Genomic DNA, 20,143 nt, shown 5'->3' on the forward strand with positions numbered 1-20,143 from the left:
AATGAGAATGAGCAGCATATAAAAGTGAGAAGAAGCGAGGAACGAGAAAATTAATGAAAAGGAGTGACAGGGAATGGTACCAGGGGGATGGCGGGGAGACAGACACTGAGTCAAGGAGGAAGAAGTCAGAGATAAAGGTCTGAGATACGGATAAGAGTCCAGATGATAATTAATGAACACACACACACACACACACACACACACACACACACACACACACACACACACACACACACACACACACACACACACACACACCACACACACACACACACACACACACACACACACACACACACACACACACACACACACTTACCATATTATACAAGGCACACTTTATAATCTGCCCACAAAATAACTCATCATTTTCATCAAGAGCTAAGAAAGGAAGAGATGATAAAAATATGAAGAGAGGGGTAGAGAAGGAATAAGACCAAGGTAAAAAGGAAAGAAAGTCAATTATGGCAAAAAGAAAGAAAAGGAGAATGAACAACAGTGTAATAAATTAAAAGAATGGATGAAATAAACCAAGATCGAGGAAGAGAAGAATGAAAGTAAATAAAAGTGAAAAGGGGGAAGACGGGAATTAAAAAAAAAAAAAAGGGGAATAAGGTGGAAATTATATCATCAATTACTGGTAGATCTAAAAGTAAATAAAAGGGAAAAATGGAAGAGAGGAAAGTAAAAGAGGAAGGATGCTTGAGAAGGATACCGAAGAGGAGGGGAGGGGGGGAAGGAAGAGAAAAATATTGAGAGGTGTGAGATCAAGATAAGACAGAGTGAGGCCCATCTGACCAATAACACACACACACACACACACACACACACACACACACACACACACACACACACACACACACACACACACACGCACAAAGCCCATTCTATACAAACGTCATGCAGCTGCAGCCAATATTCCTTTTTACATAAATACATTTTCTACCTGTTTAAAATGCAAAATAAGACTAACTCCAAAACAGAAACATTATCACTATTTATTATTTTATTATTATTATTATTATTATTATTATTATTATTATTACTACTACTACTACTACTCCATTTATGATACACACAACCTATCACAAACAATGCTTAATCATCAGTAGCACATGACTTATCACAAATATCATGTGCCTTTACAACGGGGCCTAAGCCTGATAATGGAAGATAAGCCTTAACAGTTAACGAATGGAAGTAAACCGATAATGAACTGTATATCACTACAATTAAGACTGTGTGTGTGTGTGTGTGTGTGTGTGTGTGTGTGTGTGTGTGTGTGTGTGTAAAATACCTGAAAAAAACGTTCCTTCGGTAACAATGGCAAGTTTTAACAAATACAGTAAGTCAAGGATGCACCACACTACGTACTCTAGAAAGGAATTGTTTGAAATCTTTCGTACCTGTTCATTGTTCGGCCGCACAATTTGCTACGTGTCCATTGTTTCGTTACACGTGAGTTGACGAAACCAACCAATACGAAAAAGCCAAAGAAGTATTCCCGACAATATTTATTACTGGTACTTTACAACAAGCGAGTGAAAACTGTAAGGCAGCCAAAGTATTAAATCTATTCGCTTCTATACTCTATTCACTTTCACTATGTGTAAAATTGTTAGTTCTCTTGAATATTGTGTTGAGGCACAGGATTAACGCTAGAATATGGTGCTAGTCACGAAGAAGTTCCATGGATGTTATGCCAGTGTCATATTCTTCCACTGAGCTACGGGAAGTGTGCTGCAAAAGGACGACTATCTCAACCTATACCCTTTTCACCTTAATTTGGTCAAGATTTTCGCCCCTTTGCAGGCTAGTTTATGTAGCTCAGTGGTAGGAAAGGCCAACACTATGGTCGGTATTCTGGTGTGGCCAGGAAGCTTACTAACACCTCTTCCTTACCGGTGTATTTCTGATTCTGTTCCGTTACTAAATTCTTGTGTGTTATTCATGCAATCTAGGACGACATTAAAAAGATATGAGAAGCAAAAGAGAGGATATTAATGGGCAGTTTGGAAAATAAATTGCTTAGGAAGAGGTGTTAGGGAGATTACCAGCCTAAACTTTACATCCATTCCACAACGCTCTCTGAAACTTTACATCCATTCCACAGCACTTTCTGAAACTTTACATCCATTCCACAGCACTTTCTGAAACTTTACATCCATTCCACAGCACTTTCTCAAACTTTATATCCACTCCACAGCACTTTCTGAAACTTTACATCCATTCCACAGCACTTTCTCAAACTTTATATCCACTCCACAGCACTTTGAAACTTTACATCCATTCCACAGCACTTTCTGCCCCATTACAAAGCCTAACCCACGCCATCATCATCATCGTATACCTTCTTCCTTAATCCACGTCAATTATTCACCAACTTCCAATTCACAGCCCTCAGAGGTTTATTATTTCCGACTTCCCTTCACTGGCTTCCCTACGTTTACCTCTTATACGGTACAAGTTCTTCCACATGCCCACCTCACTCTCAGATTACCAAGCTCAAATTTCCGCATCTTATCACAAATCTTACTCATCAGTCACATTTAGCGTCCATTTCAGTCCTTCTACACAAATTATTCACTTCTTCCTTTATCCCTCTCTTCCCTTTCCTAATCTACACAATATCAATATTTTAACCTACCTGTCTACAAAGCCTAACACACACTTCTATCACAGTCGTATCCCTTCTTCCTTAACCACTTCAAATATTAACCTACATCCACTTAACCATCCCTCTAGGGGTCACTATAAAATAATACTAATACTAATAATAGCAATAATAATAACAATACTAATAATAGTAATAATAATAATAATAATAATAATAATGAGAATGCTAGGGTGTATGATGCAAAATATATGGCCAAGGGAGAAGTGGTGGAAAGCCTTTTAAGCTGACAAAAATAAGACCCCTAACTCAGAGCCAAACTTACACCCACACCCATACCAACACCCATACCTAAATTGATGCGCAGAAGGACCCTACACCCACATCCGCACCCACACATCCTAAGCTACACCCACACCCACATCTCCTAAGCTGATGCGAATAGGCCCCTACACCCACACCCAGACCCACACTCACCTCCAGCTAAATTGGGCTACATCGATAACCACACCCATCCCAACATCATGCCCAAATTTCTCTCTGTCTCTCTCTCTCTCTCTCTCTCTCTCTCTCGGGTGTTATCCTCCCCACCACTCAAACAACTTTCCAGCCCCAAAAACGCACACTCACACCTAAACATCCACACCTACACATACTCACACAGAAACATCCACACCCACACCCACACTGAAACACTTCCACTCACACCTAGGCATCCAAACTCTCACAGAAACATCAAAAGCCATACCCACACCCACATCAACGTATCCACACCCACTCATACAGACCCACCTCCACACCGAAACATCCACACCCACCCATCCACATCCCCCCCACATCCACACCTCTCAATCTGCACCTCCCTTTATGTAATGAGACAATTTCCCCCAAGCGTGATTGCCTCTTAATGTGATTTTAAGAGGTGGAGGGACCTACTCGCTTTCCCCTTCCTCTCTACCCCCAGGCGTTATCCATCACTTTCCTTTTGACTCTCTCTCTCTCTCTCTCTCTTTTAAGTCATCATCTATTTCCGGTACTCACATTTTTATTACACTTTCTTGGCACAGCATCATCCCTTCCTGCCTAAAGCCCTTCGCTGCTCCACCGTTTTATTTCCTTCCTTGTTTCCATTTCTATTTCAAGTCTCTCTCTCTCTCTCTCTCTCTCTCTCTCTCTCTAGTATATGCCACAATTTCCTTACTCTCCCTTTCCTTCACCCTGCTTTTTTTTCCCTCTTTGTATCTCACATTTTTTTTCCCTCTATTCCCTTACATTTCCTTTCCCTTCTAATCTTAGCCTACTCTTCCTCCTCTTCCTTTTCCACATTCTCCTCCTTTCGTATCCTCTCCTACTCTTCCCTCCACATCCTTTCCTGCCTATCCCATCCCAACGTTTTCCTTCCCTTCCTTACCATCCTGCTCTTCTTTTCCTCCTCCTTCCTGATTTTACTTTGCCTTTCCTTCCCTTCTCTTCCCTCAACTCCTTTCCCTCTTCCCCACTTTTCCTTCCCTTCCCTTCTCTCCCCTCACCATCCTCTCCCTCTTCCTCTCCTCTCTCTTCAACTCCTAAACCCTACCCTACCTACTCCCCTCACCTAGCACATTGCGACATCATCCAACCAACACCCATCGCATTGTTCCTCTGAGGTGGGGTGGTGCAAGGGTAGGGGTGGGGAAAAACCAAGTTAAAGAAAGAGGTGTGTAGATAAGGTGTGATAAAGGTTGGGGAAGTGTGGGTGAGGTGATGCGAGGTATGTAGTGAGAGAGAAGTTAAAGAAAGAGAGGTGTGGTTATGATTTTATAAAGGTTGGGGGAGGTATGGGTGGGAGGCGTGTAATATGGTGGGGAAGGGGAAAGGTAAGATGTGATAACGGTAGGGGAGGTAGAGGTGGAGGAGCGACGTGGTGTGTAATGAGGAAGAAAGGGGGGGCGTGGTATGCAGTAAGGAAGGGAGGAGCAGTTAAGGTATGATAAGGATGTATGCAGTTAGGGTGGGGTGGGTGAGCAACATAAAGGTGTGTGTAGTTATGGGGTATGGGGGGGGGTAGTGGTGGGGAGAAGAGGCGAGGGATGCACTGAAGGAAGGAGGGATGATGTAGGGGTGAAGAGGGTGTAGGGGTTAAGGTAATCTGTTGTTAGGGAGGGGTGGTTAAGGGTAGTTAGGGTAGACTGGTTATGGGAATGCGTAGTAGGGGTATAGAGGTTAAGAGTGTGGTGGTATGACTGAAGTGGTTAAGGGCGTGTTTAGTTAGAGAGGGCAGGGCAAGCAGTGCGTTAGGGGGGTATGCATTAAGAGAGAAGTGGAAAAGGATAAATTTATGCCCGGTATACTGAAGGTCAAGGAAATAACTACGTCCCTTCCCTGATGCACAAGGTCACTGGATGTATGGTACCAAAGAAAACAAGTCTGGAAGAGGTACCACAGGACCGAAGGGCTTAAAACACTAAAGTATATTCCTGAGGGTGACTATAGGGTGGTGGGGGTGGTAGGAGAGGGTCAGGGTGGTGAGGCGTGATAGGGTTAAGTGCCTGGTGGGGTGCAAGGGCTGTGGTATCAACTCTCGGTATCAACTAGGAGTGACAGCGGGTATATAGCAATGAGCTGTATTCTTGCAGCAACAGGTGATTTCGTTGCAATACTTCCTCGGCGATTTATTTTGCGTTATTTCACCTCTGAATTTTATAGTACGTCAATTATAACTTTTCAACCGTAATATATTGTAGATTATTTAACTTTTTTTTTTATGAGCCGTACTCCTGCTGGCACAACAGTCTTCGCAACACTTCTTTCTAAGCAATTTACGTGTTACACCATCGTATTGTGCCATATGTTAATTATAATATTTAACTTTCGTATTATTTTGCATTTTATTTATTTATATATTTATTTATTTACCTTTTAGCTACGAGCCGTATTTTTTATGGACAAGGCAAATTTCATAGCGCTTAGGGATTTATTTTTCATATTACACCTTCATAATTATGGTCTTTTACGTTAGCTACATCTTTTTAATACATTTTACATAAGTAACAAGAAAGATTATATTAAGAGGCATCAGACTGAAATATAAGACTGAGGAAGAAAGTTACTAAATATCTTGATCTAACGAAAATTTAAGAAGTTAACCCAATTATTAAAATCTTCCCCAAAACCAAATTTCAAAAGACAGCAATCGAAAAAAAAAAAACTAAATATCTTGATCTAACGAAAATTTAAGAAGTTAACCCAATTATTAAAATCTTCCCCAAAACCAAATTTCAAAAGACAGCAATCGAAAAAAAAGAGGAAAGAAAGCACGAGACGCTCTTTTTGCAAGCTAAATATAAATAAAATAACCTAGCAATTGCAAAAATAAACACAAACGCAAAGGAAAGAAAGAACGCGCCGCTCTTTTTGCAAGCTAAATATAAAATAACCTAGCTATCACAAAAAAAAAAAAAAAAAAAAAAAAAAAAACGGAAAGCACGTGCCCTTCTTTTTGCATGTTAAATATAAATTAACTTATCAGTGGAAAAAAAAGAAAAAGAAAGATAGCACGTGCCGCTCTTTATGCTTACTGTATTCATGCATTCTCACCTTGCACGTAAAATGAAGCTAGGGTACTGAACACGGGAATATCAGCGAAATGGGAAGGATTAAAAGGAAATTCTATGTCCTCAACCCCACTAACTGCATAGAGTCAATATGTAAATGTCCTGACCTTCAACTGAACACCTGGATACAGAGAATTAATGACTCCTCCTAATACCTGAGAAAAAACATGACGCATGGGAAAAGGTGTGACGGTGCCAGGAAAGAATTGGGGGCGGTATGAAGGACAAATGAGAGCGGTATAAGGGAGAGAGAGTGGCTGATTTAACACTATATATTCCTTTCACTTTCATCACACTAATACCAGACGATTTTACTCAACTAGTGAAGTGATGAAAGGGGTCAGCTGAGGCGCCTGGTTAAATTAATACCATCACTATAGATATCACTTTGTGTTTTAATCGCACTGATACCAGACGATTTTACTGGATGGAGGTGACTGTAGTAGTAGTAGTAGTAGCAGTAGTAGTAGTAGTAGTAGTAGTAGTAGTAGTAGTAATAATAATAATAATAATAATAATAATAATAATAATAAACAGACGCCCATCGTAGTGATGCGGTTAATAATAAGCACCTGGATAAAAAGAAATGAACACAGTTTTAAATCAGCGAAAAATATGCGACGCAGGGGAAGAGGTATATGGGTGCCAAGAAGTGGTTGGGGTGGGTGGTAGAGAGCAGAGCGGCTGGCTGATTGATGGTGGGGAGAGGGGGGTAATTGGGGTGTCTGACGGGGTGAAGGGATGGCTGGAAGTGGTTGGGGTGGGGGGAGAGAAGGATGAGAGGGCACGTGTGGGACGGGAGGGGGAGGGGAGACGTGTGGGAGGCGAGGGGTGAAGGAGGGGAGATGTGGGGATAGGAGAGGAGGGGGAGAGATGAGGGATGGGAGAAATGGGGAAGGGAAGGGGTGAGAGGGATGAGAGGCAGGGATGGAAAGGATGGAAGGGAGGGGTCTTAGTGGTGGGATGAGGAGTGGGTGGATGGGACACTAAGGCAGGGGTGAAGGGGAAGGAAGGGTCAGTGGAAGGGAGTCGTAAGAGGTAAAGAGCTGCAAACCAAAACAAACACATTACTTAAGCAATTACAACCCAGTGACAAGAAAAAAAAAATTACTTAACACGAGAACTGGTTGAGACTAGAAAAACAAGTCATAAAAATATAAGAAGCACACTGGGGACAGATACAGCACCATAATAACAAGCATGCATACTGATACACACACATGAAACACTGATACCAACACAATGGGATGTCACACGCACAACATCACATGCCAGACACACCCACGTTACCAATGCAAAATCAGGACAGTGACGAAGGGACACACACACACACACACACACACACACACACACACACACACACACACACACACACATCCGTCCCACTTCCTAGCCAATCACAACAAAACCCTACGACACACACTGAACTGACACATCTAGATCACATTACCAAAACAGAGGAGTTATGTAAGGAATGACACGAACAGCTATACACAGACTCACGCACATACATAAACATATACATACACAAAACATGCAGCACTGAAACGAGCATATAAGCCAAACCAGGACAGTGACGTAAGGAGTGATACATATAAACTAAATGACAGACCCACACATACATTCAACGTCCGTCCCACTTCTACCCAACCATAACAAAGCCCTCTGCAGTAGCACCCATCTGTCGGCTGCCATCACTCTTTCCTCTCTTATTTCCTTTATTTTTACTTTATTTTCTCCTTACATATTCCCTTGTAAAGTGGCACTCATCAGTTGTCGCCATTCCCCTTCCTCTTTTACTTCCTTTATCATAATTTCACCTTTATTTTCTCCTCACTCCTTCCCTTAAAACGTGGCACTCGTCAATCAGCTGCCGTCATTCCCTTTCCTCCTCTTGCTTCCTTTATATCCACTTCGCTTTTATTTTCTCCTCACCTCTAACCCCATAACGTAGCACCTGTCTCTCAGCTGTCACTCCTTTCCTCTCCTACTCCTTTATTATCAATTTTCTTCTCACGTCTAACCCAATAATGTGGCACTCGTCAGGCAGCTGTCGACATTCACTTTCCTCTGACATTCTCCCTTTATTCTTAACTCTTTTATTTCCTCCTAACATTTTAACAACAAATCCCTCTAATATGACATCCATCAGTCAACTACCGTCACTCAATTTCTACTCTTACTTCCTTCATCATCATTTCTCTTTCACCGCATCACATTTTAAACTTTATTTCAATCAAAGGATGTCTCTTTCATTTCGATCTTCCTTCCACTAAAAAATTTAAACTTAGGAGAGGTCTCTATGGAGAGTGGGCTAAAGAAGGTTATATACAGTACATACCTCATCCATTTCCATTAGTCTAACCTAAACTAAAATAAAAACTTCAGGTGGCTGTTTGAGGAAAATGAAAAATATACAACGCTGGCCTGAAAGGAGTTAATACATCTTTCATACCATTCCTCTCTCTCTCTCTCTCTCTCTCTCTCTCTCTCTCTCTCACACACACACACACACACACACACACACACACACACACACACACACACACACACACACACACACACACACATTCTTATCATCCACTTCCTCCTCTTCGTAAATATTTGCCACTCCTACTTACCCTCCTTTCCTTCGTCACTTCCTACGCCTCTCCCAACCCACATCCCCTTCCTTTCTTTTCTATCCCAGTCCCCCCCCCCGTCCTCTCTCTCTCTCTCTCTCTCTCTCTCTCTCTCTCTCTCTCTCTCTTTCTCTCATATTCCTTATTTCCTTATCACTTACTACTTTTCTTTTTATCCTCGCTTATTCCTTCACAACGTCTCCTTTTAACTCACTTTTTATTCCTTTCCTCGCTCCTTGCATCCTTTCTTCTTCTCTTTCTCCCCGTTCCTCATTGATCCTCCTCCTCCTCCTCTCGCATCTCCTACAGGCGCTATAAATCACTCATTCTTGCCTCCTCTTCCTTGCTTGCTCCTTCTCTTCTCCTCGCTCACTTTTTTTGTTCTTCATCACCCATTCTTCTTCTTCTTTTTCTTCTTCTCTTCAACCATTTCTTCTTCTTTCCTTTTTTTTTTTCCCAGTCATTCCTCCTCGTCTCATTCACTTTTCTTCACCTCGTTCATTCTTTTTTTTTTTTAACTTTCAGTTCCTCCTTTTCTTCCGTATTCCTCCTCTAGTTAGTGTTTTTCACTCATTCATTTTCCTTCACTTATTCCACTTTCCACCTCCTACTCCATCTTCTTCTCGCTCTTTCCCTCTATCCTATTCTCCTTTCCTCTATTCTTCTTCTTCACTTTTACTCATTTTTTCTCCCTCACTGATCCCCTATTCCTTCTCACTCATTCCCTTGTGTCTTTTCATCCCCATTCCTTTGCTTCTTCTCTTCAGCCATTTCTTCCTTTTCCTCCTTGCTCATTTCCTCTTATCATCCTCCTTCCCTCCACCCTTCTTCGGGACTTCCCCCTCCCCCACTCAACATTTAATCAGCCGAATTCAATTTTCCATTCCCTTTTTCTTTCTTCTATTTCTCATTCCATCGTCCATTCGCTTTTTTTTTTTTTCTTATATTCCACTTTCAGTCGTTCATTCCTTTTCTCCTTCTACTCCTCATTCATTCCTTTGCTTTCTATCCTTCATACCACCTTACATTCTCCTCCTCACTCATTCCCTCTTCTCATCCTCCTCTTCCTCTCCCTCATACCACCTTATAATCTCCTCCTCACTCATTCCCTCTTCTTATCCTCCTCTTTCTCTCCCTCATACCACCTTATATGCTCCTCCTCACTCATTCCCTCTTCTTTCTCTCCACTCTTCCTCAAGATTCCTCCCTTGCTCAACATTTCATCAGCCACCTTCAACCAGGGGCCTCACTTCCCCTACTCTCTTGCAAGATTCATCCCTCCACCACACACACAGCACTACCCCACCCCACCCCACCCTCCTCTCTCTCTCTCTCTCTCTCTCTCTCTCTCTCTCTCCTTTCCCATAAATCTCTCCATTCTCACATACACCTCTACCCCTACCCTCCAATATGCAAACATTTCCCTTCCCACATACAGTACACCAATCAAATCGCCCCTACATACACACACACACACACACACACACACACACACACACACACACACACACACACACACACACACCTCTTCCACAGATCTCTTGTCCTTCCAACGTACCACTCTTTGCTGTTCACACGTCTTTTCCACTTTCCCTTCCCACACCCTTCCTTTCCCTTCTTGCCAACACCTGGTTTACCGCCCCCCCCCTCTCTCTCTCTCACACATACACACTGACACACACACACACACACACACACACACACACACACAATCTTTCCCTCCTTTCAGACGTACCCTTCCTCCCTTCCTCTCCCTACCTACCTTCTTCCATCATTTACTAATACACCTCTCTCTCTCTCTCTCTCTCTCTCTCTCTCTCTCTCTCTCTCTCTCTCTCTCTCTCAGCGATCGGATAGCAATCATTAGACTATATACACACTGATGGAGAGAGAGAGAGAGAGAGAGAGAGAGAGAGGAAGGAAAGGATGGAATGCAAAAGTAAGGGAAGGGGAAAAAGAGGAGAGGAGAGGAGAGGAGAGGCAAGGAGAGACGAGAAGAGAAGAGAAGAGGAGAGGAGAGGAGAGGAAAGGATAGGAGAGGAGAGGAGAGAGACCTTCGAGCATCGGTACCCCCCAACCACATGCCATTTTATCCTAGCGAGCAGAATAACCACTCCACATGATCATCCCCACAGCCTCCTCTTTCCTTCCTTCCTTCCTCCCTCCTTCCTTCCTCCTCCTCCCTCCTTCCTTCCTCCTCCTCTTCTTCCTTCCTTCCTCTTTTTCTTTTACTCTCCCGTTCTAGTATCTACCTATTCTTCTTTTTCTTCTTTTGTAGCGGTCTTTTCTTCATCTATACAGGATTTGATGATGCATACTATACATGAAGTTATATATTTTTCCTGCCTGTACAAGAAATCATATATGTACGAAGATACTGACGAAAAAATCTACATCATCATCAATTCTATTACTACTACCAAAATTATTACTATTATTATTATTATTATTATTTTATTTTCATCTGCAATTTCAGCCAGGTTAGAGTAAAATGAGTATAGTTAATCATATCACACAGCTCTGGGACGATTTCTCGAATTGGAGGGGTTAGATACACCCTTCAACACTTCAATAGGAGGACTTTCCCAAGCTGAATAAATCGTCTGGGTGAATAAAGAACAAAATCTCCTCGGCCTGAATGGGTTAGACTTCCTGGAGATTTCACGGTTCGCGCAGAAGACCTGGATTTTTGAAAGATGGTGTGCACGATCGATTTTGCCGTAATGATCACGTTTTCCGATATCCTCCCCCTCTCTCTCTCTCTCTCTCTCTCTCTCTCTCTCTCTCACCTACCGAGGTTTCTGTATCCCTTACTACTGTACTTTGTCGATAATTCTCCCCCTCCCCTTTTTAAAATTTCCTGTTCCTATTTATAATCCTTCCGACGCGTTGTAGCAGTAAGGTGGTAATGATGATGATGATGATGATGCACGCCGTCCCCATCGTCCCCTCCTCCATCGCGTTCTTCCAAACTACACAATCCTCCTCCTCCTACTTCTCCTGCCATCTTCTTCCATCAGTCTGCAGTCCTCCAAACTATCTCCCCTACCCCTCTTCCTCCCTCGTCAGCCCTCAAGGAATAAAAATCATACCCTTTCAAAGCAAAGTGGAAACAATTGTGTGTGTGTGTGTGTGTGTGTGTGTGTGTGTGTGTGTGTGTGTGTGTGTGTGTGTGTGTGTGTGTGTTCGGGGGGGAGGGGGGAAGCTGGGAAGAAGAAACGGAGGGAAAGACAATACACGAGGGCATTACGTATAAACAATATCATCATCATCATCACTATCTCAAAAACAATTCACATGAACGATAAAGATCAACTACACATCATCGCAATCATCCTAACCCAATTTTCCACTGTAAAATGGGAGTGGGTAACATGCAAGTGGAAAAGGAACAAAAATAAAAACACTCAACATTCACACTACTGAACAATAAACCAATCAATAACAAAATAGGTACGGTATATAACTGGTGCAATCACGTCAATCACACCTAAATTAAAGGCTGGCTGTGAGATGAGATGGACAGGAGGCGTGAGGGAGGATAAATGAATGCAAATGAAGGCACTGAAGAGGTCCAACGTGCCTAGGCAAGAAATTTCACACTAAATGCATTTCCTGGGTATACATTATTTGAGTATTATAACTGGATAAAGTTGACAGATGAAGCAAGATTGATAAGGCGTCTCTCTCTCTCTCTCTCATACTCTACGTCCCCTGCACACAATAAAACTATAATCAAAGCCAGAGTAAAGACTGCTCTCTCTCTCTCTCTCATACTCAACGTTCCCCGCACACAATGAAATTACTCTATAAGCAACGCCGGAGTAAAGACTGCTCTCTCTCTCTCTCTCTCTCTCTCATACTCCCCATCCCCTGCACACACAGTAAATCACCCTCCATAAGCAAGACCAAAGCACTGACTGGCTGAGCATCAGAGGATAAAGTTGACAGATGATATAACGTTAACCAAGCTCACATTTTTTCCCTATGTTCTCAATGTCCTAAATACATGAAATAAAACTGTCAATACCTCTTTCTTTTTATACTCCAAGTCTCCTGCATAATAAAAATACCGTCTCTATCATCCTCCACTTTTAAATTATCTATATCCACTGAGCACGAAAAAAAAATTACTGTATTTTCTATGCATAATTTTCATACAATCCTTTACTGCCCTATCAGAAGAGTAAGGGCCCGGGGCTAGGCGAGAACAAAGCAAAAACAAGAGCCAAACTCATTACGAAATTTTAACAGACGGATCGAAAGCAGCCACTGAACGAAAGGAAGTGAAAAATATACAAGAGAGAGAGAGAGAAAGAGAAAGGTCAACGCGGACTTGAGAGCTCCTATAGCCCACTCCTCACAAACACGGCTGCCAGCTCTTGAGAAAACCAGGGAAGCTAAATTTACCGGCGGAAGAGGAATTTGCATAACAGCTTTAAAGGGAGATTGTTGTGGGTAGGCTCCACTTATGCCCCACCACCTCCACCACCATAACGCAATAACGCATTCTGAAGGGAATTACGCAACGAGTTCAACCGTTACGTTCATTCACTCACTCTCACACACACACACACACACACACACACACACACACACAAAGGACAGACTACTTGTTTAAACTAACGTGCAGTCAGCTAGTCTTCGCGTACATATAGAACTTGCAGACTTATCGCCACCACAACTGCAGCATAATCTTCCAACTTGAAGAACTCTAAATCTTTTCAGCTATAATGATGGCCAAGTGTAGTCTGAATGGACGGCCAATCTGACTATATAACTTTCACTCTAATTTGGCCTGCAACTGCCATCTCTCTGTCTTGCATGCTGAGTTGTAAGAAGAGATAAACACTAGATACTGATGGCAGTCACGATGAAGTGCTACCGAAAGGATGTAATCGTAGCACTGTCTTTTTACAGCACTGAACTTCGTGAAATATGCAGCACGAGGACAAAAAGATGGGCCAAGTTAGGGTGAAAAGAGTATAGTAACCAAGCATTCTCATTCCAACCTCGTACTGAAGGCTCCTCGAATTTCAAAAACCACAACTTAGTATTCAAGTTGTGGAAGTGGCTTAGTTCCGTTAGATAAAAACAAACCTACTAAACAACTATCACCACCAATGAACTTCTACGACAGCTAACACAAGCTATCATCGTCACCACAACCTTAATTACCACTATCATATTTCCGACAATGACTCAGTTCCGTCAGGAAAAAAAAAAAAAAGACTATCCCTATCACCACCAAAGAACGCCTATGACAACTAATACAAGCCATGACGTCACCACTACCACCACAATTACCACCACCCTATTTCCGATGGGCATATAACCTTTCTAGATCTCACCAGATCCTCTTCTTATATCATACTATACTAATCATGACCATCTTCACTTACCTTTGAGCAGCATCGTGTGTAATAAATAAATATGACACTACTATCTAGATTTTGTGCTGCTTATCAACATTGACCTTTAGAAATAAAAACTTCATAAATAAAATCCGGGGTCCCTTAAACACTACCTGATAACGTTTATATTAAATTTCCTGCAGAATTAATGACAAAATATGACACAGCTTCCAAGGTTTTTGTACTCCTTATCAACCACGACAGTTTTTATCAATTAAATCTTTAAATAAAAATTTGGCATTAATCTTGCATTACGATACCGTCTTTTAAAAACTTAGTCGATTTTATTCAACTTTGGAAATTATCTCGTACAGATCGGATTAGAGATTACAATTCCTCTCTCTCTCTCTCTCTCTCTCTCTCTCTCTCTCTCCTTCTTCTTAACATTCAGCTCCAAGACTCGTCCTTTCATTCACCCTTAACTAAACCAACCCCCCTTTCCCACAATCTACATCATTATTACGGTCAATGAGTACGTGTGTGGTAAACCTTCGTCTTTCCTTTCATACGTCTCTTCCCAACCCTCCTTCCCACCGGCTACATTCATCCAGTCGGTGAGGAGGCTTGTACAGTTTCGTCTTTGCTTTTGTCATTAAACCAATCCTCCACTCACTATGTCGTCAGTTAATTTCGTCTTTCCTATCATTCGTCACTACTTAACCCTCCCACTACATTCGTCTAATCAGTGAGGTAGCTTGTACTATTTTTTTTTTTACTTTCATTCCCTTTCATCCTCCTTCCTGCTCACTGTACCGCTAGAAAGTTAATGAGTATGCTTGACATATACCTTTCTCTTTTCCTTCGTTCCCCTTAATCATATTTCCACATCGTTAGTTGCATTCAATGAGCATGTCTGTAGTGTATTCTCTTTCTTTCCACCTTCGCTATTACGTGCCCTCCTTCCAACTCCTTTCCAATATTCATGTTTAATGAGCACATCTCCAGTACTGTACCATATTCTGTTTTTCCTACCATTCACCATTCGTTACTAAACCAACCCTCTTTCCCAATCACTGCAGTACCGGGATTGTCTTTCCTTTCATTCACCTTTGCTAATTAAACCCTCCCCCTCACCACCACCACCATCATTATTCAGGTCAATGAGTACACCCGTCTTCCTTTCCTGCCACCCCAACACCTGCTGCCTTGGATTTCACTGCCATCTACCTTACCCACTCCCGTCACCTCAATCATGTACTTATCTGTACTTATTTCGTCCTCTTCCCCACTCTTCCAATCCAATAATTCTGTTCACTACTCCCTTTCCAATATTCTTATCTCGTCTTATATTCCAACTCCTCCCCACCGTCTTTCTCCAGTATCCCAAGCATCCCTATCTCTATCATTCCTCTGCATTCCCCTCCCCACTTCTTCCCCACCGCCCTACGTCTCCCCTTCCCCGAGAATCCCCAGCTTAACCCACCTCCTCCCTACCCTTCCCTCCTACCTGTCCCCACCCTCCCTACCTACCTCTCCCCAGCCTCCCACGACCCATACCCTCTACTCTCCTCACTTCCCCACCCTCCAACTTCACCCCTTTCCCAAGCGCCTGTATCTCCCTCCCCTCCCTACCCCCCCTAAGCGATAAGAGTATCACTTTATCATGACCGTGACTGCCTTTGTTCCGCCCAACTCGTGTGTGTGTGTGTGTGTGTGTGTGTGTGTGTGTGTGTGTGTGTGTGTGTGTGTGTGTGTGTGTGTGTGCGCGCGCGCGCGCAGAGGGTGGTGAACATGGGAAGTTTGAGTTGTGTGTGTGTGAGTTTGCGTGATCCCATGAGGATCTGTGATTCTGTGCTTCCGTTGTGTGTGTGTGTGTGTGTGTGTGTGTGTGTGTGTGTGTGTGTGTGTGTGTGTGTGTGTGTGTGTGTGTGTGTGTGTGTGTGTGTGTGTGTGTGTGTGAAGCCCTTATTTCATTCTCGCACGAACGAACACCAACCCGATACCCATCACCATCAAAGTTAACACCATTTCACACCAAAAGCTTATCACCACAACACCCCACTTTTCACCCAAATAACCATCATCCCTAAACAGATAAATCCACAAATTCCCATAAACTCTATCAACACGGTCACCACTATCGTTATGCGGTGACAGCAGCCAAAAAGAGTGGTGACAGCGGAGACCGGGTTAATACAGGAGGTGTGGTGGGCGAGGTTGGTTGGCATGGTAGCTGTGGTAGTACTGTAAATGTCTGGGATAATGATACAAGGTGAGGTGGTGACTGTGGTGGTTCAAGAGTGGTGGTAATGATACAGTGGTTGTACTTGTGGTGCTTAAGAAGTGTGGTGGTGGTGGTGGTGGTAATGGTGGTAGTAGCAGTAGTAGTAATAGTTGTAGTACTAGTAGTAGTAGTAGTAAAAACACTGATAGTAGCAGCTGTGGTGATGACTGAAGTGGTAATGGCTATAATGATAAGATGGTCGTAGTGAAGGATCTGGTGGTGGTAGTGGTATCAGTTGTGGTGATGCTTCTTGCGATAGTGGTAATGGTACTGGTGGTGGATGGTATTGGCAGACTGTGGAGGCTGTGGTACATGGAGTGGTAAGGTAGACACTAAATGTGGTAAATGTTGTGGTAGTTGTAGTGGTAGCGTAGTGGAGATGGAAGCTGTGGTACCGTAATAACCTTCACGCACTACAGGCCTTAGTATGGACGGCTGAGTCCACACACACACACACACACACACACACACACACCTCATCTTTCCTCTCCTTAGCTAAGTGGGAGTACACAAGATACTTACACGTCCACTCACCCACACTACACCTAATATGGCTCTTATCCCAACACACACACACACACACACACAAACACACACACACACACACACACACACACACACACACACACACACACACACACACCGTTAAAAAATCAATTATATTTAGCACCACCCCGCTTCTCCGTCCAAGATTCCCCACTCATATGCGTTCATGTACCTGCGAGTCACTTTCGTCACAATCTCCAATATACTTTATCGGTAGGCAAGATAAAATCCTCTTCACTACGTTTCCCTCACTTTAACTAGACGTAAAAATGCCGTATCTCCACGCTGAATGCTGAGATATAACAAGACTAACACCAGACTACGATGCTAGTCACGAAGAAGTGTTATGGAAAGGATGTAGAGCCGTAGCATTGTCTTTTTCTGCAACTGGGCTGCGGGGAATAATCACACAGAAGGACGATTATCTTCAACTACAGTCAGAGGGAAAATACCCAATTATATTTATCACCGATCCGGTATCTCCACCCAGGATTCTACACTCCATACTAAACACCTTCGCAGAGAACGTCATTCGTATTAATATTCTTCTTCAATTAAAAACCTACTCGCATGGGAGATGATGAGGACTTTATCTACCTCCTCCAGTTTGAAAAGTCTCTCCTAACTTGAATTACTGCCTTTGAACATAGCGAGAATTAAATAAAAACTAGGTCAGCGGAATTGCAAGCTAGGAGTTACAACGAGAAATTACTAGACAAATACCATCATCAAAATCGTCATCATCATCATCATTATCCTGTTTCTCACTGTTAACTAAGGTGGCCTGGATCCAGAAAATGAACAGAAAAACATAATTATGAGAACCATCGTCAGTGTCCCCGGTGAAGTTAAGCAAATAAGGAAATTAGCAGATGAGAGGGTGCGCGGCATACGCAAAGGAAGTAAGGACGAAAGGACCTGAAGAAATTAACTGGAGGGAAGAAAGAAAACGAGGAGGAAGAGGGAAGTTGAAGAAAGAAAGAGGAGGAAAGAGAGAGGGATAAAGAGGACTGAAGATGAGAAAAGACGAGGAAGGGGCGGGGAGTTGAAGAAAGAAAAAGGAGAAAAGGGAGAGGGATGAAGAAGGACTGAAGAGGCAAGGAAGATAGGGAGGGTAAGGTGTAGACAGGAGCGCATGAGGCATAAAAGGGAATGGGAGTGGCACTGAAGAGTGGATGGGAGGGAAGAGACGATGAAGGGAAGAGGAGGATGAAGAAGGGTGCAGAGAGGGAAATAAAAGAGGGAGAGAAATGAACAAAGAGGCCAGAAAAGCTGAAGGGAAGAGGAAAGGAGAGAAAAGTCATAAAAGAATGAAAGGAAAGGAGTGAGACACAGAAGGGATGAAGCAGAATGGTGAACAGCAAAGATGGATGGAAAAGAAACAAAGATGTAGAGAGGAAACGAGGTATAGAAGAGAGGAAGAAGGGGAGGGTGGCATAAAAGGGAGGAGGAAGAGAGTAAAGTGATAGGCACTGATGATGGATGAGAGGGAGGGAGAAAAGGGGTAAAGGAAAGGAGAGAGAGGGAGAGGGGTCGAAGGAAGGACGAGAGGGGCAGAGAATGGAGGATGAGAGGGGCAAAAGAGAAAAAGAGGGAAGAGTAAAGAGGAAGAGAGGTGTAGCAGAGGGGTGGGAGAGAGAACGGCAGCTCCACTCAACCATAAACACAACCAACAACATCCTGACGTCAGATCGGTCCCTCTCATCCCCACTCCATCCCCTTTCATTACTATCTCTTCCCACTCCATCCCATTATCCCCATCCTTTTATGTACCACTGTTCTTACTGGTATGCTGCACCACTCCACTTACTTCCTCATCTCTTCCCATACCATCCCTCTCAATCATTTCCTCTCCCCACTCATCCACACTCGATCCCCTCCATCACTACCTCTTCCCACTCCATCCCAATATCCCCATCCTTTTCTATACAATTATTCTCATACCCCTTCTTCCCCACTCCATCTATTTCATCCATGTTTCTTCCCATTCCACCCCTCTCATCCTCATTTCTTCCCACTCCACCCCTCTCATCCCCATGCCACCCCTCTCATCACTATCTTCCCACTCCATTTCTCTCAATATTACCTCTTCCCACTCCATTCCCATCATTCTCTCTTCCCATTTCACCTCTCTCATCTCCACCCCATCCCCTCTCATCACTATCTCTTCTCAATCCACCCCTTTTATCCCCACTCTACCTCTCATCAGTCATCTACTTCAGCCCTCTCCTCTCTCCCCAATCCACCCCTCTCATTCCCACCACATTCCATCTCATTACTATCGCCTTCCACTAAAACACTGATCACTATTTCCTCTCTCTCTCTCTCTCTCTCTCTCTCGGTTTAGGTTCGAGTTGTTTGTTTCTTACTCAGGTCAACAGCTCAAATACAAAGTTCCAAATTTAAGAACTTTCTTGAACTTAAGTTAGTTATAAGACAACCTTTTTATACGTGTGTCTTCACCTGTACACCAACCAAACCCTTTACAACCAAACTAACACGAATACTAAAGTGAAGAATATGCAAAACAAAATGAGTGTGAACATATAAAATAAAAATTCTGACAAGTAAAATGCTAAGGAGATTTGTTTATCCTCTAAATTGGTTAAGATCCTTGATAATTCCAGGCTCAAACTCCTACATATCTTTCCCCACTCTACTCTCAGTTACTCTCCTCTTTCTACAATCCTATCTTCCCCATATACATGTATTCTCTTACCTCCTCTGCAGTAAGTATGCCCCAAGCCTACCCATTCATATTATCTGTATCATTGTTTATCTGCATCACAATCACTCCATCATCACATTCATATACAGGCATTTTCTATATATATATATATATATATATATATATATATATATATATATATATATATATTCGAGTTAGCTATATGAAATCAAATACAGAAAGTGTACACTGCAGCAGAAACAACAAAAAATAACGTACAAAATCATGCAACAAGAACATAATTTAAAAAAAAATTTAATTAGCACTGCAAAATCTGGTGCAGGGTTGGAGGAATATCAATATAAAGAGCCTCCTCTAACAATTCCATGCTGTACAATATAGCTTAAGAGTAATAAATGTGCTAACTCTCCTTTGTGTAACTTATTCAACTTTACCACATTAA

At 42.7% G+C, this 20,143-nt stretch overlaps 1 protein-coding gene across 1 annotated transcript in view; it reads right to left on the bottom strand.

Moving 5' to 3' along the window:
- LRR (capping protein regulator and myosin 1 linker 1 leucine rich repeat protein) overlaps positions 1 to 20,143 on the bottom strand; it is a 130,713-nt gene that overhangs the window by 105,302 nt on the left and 5,268 nt on the right. The window lies entirely within an intron of this gene.

The sequence above is a fragment of the Coenobita brevimanus genome, chromosome 69, assembly GCF_032717465.1.
Source record: "Coenobita brevimanus isolate Jiangsu-jjx chromosome 69, ASM3271746v2, whole genome shotgun sequence".
NCBI classification, from domain to species: domain Eukaryota; kingdom Metazoa; phylum Arthropoda; class Malacostraca; order Decapoda; family Coenobitidae; genus Coenobita; species Coenobita brevimanus.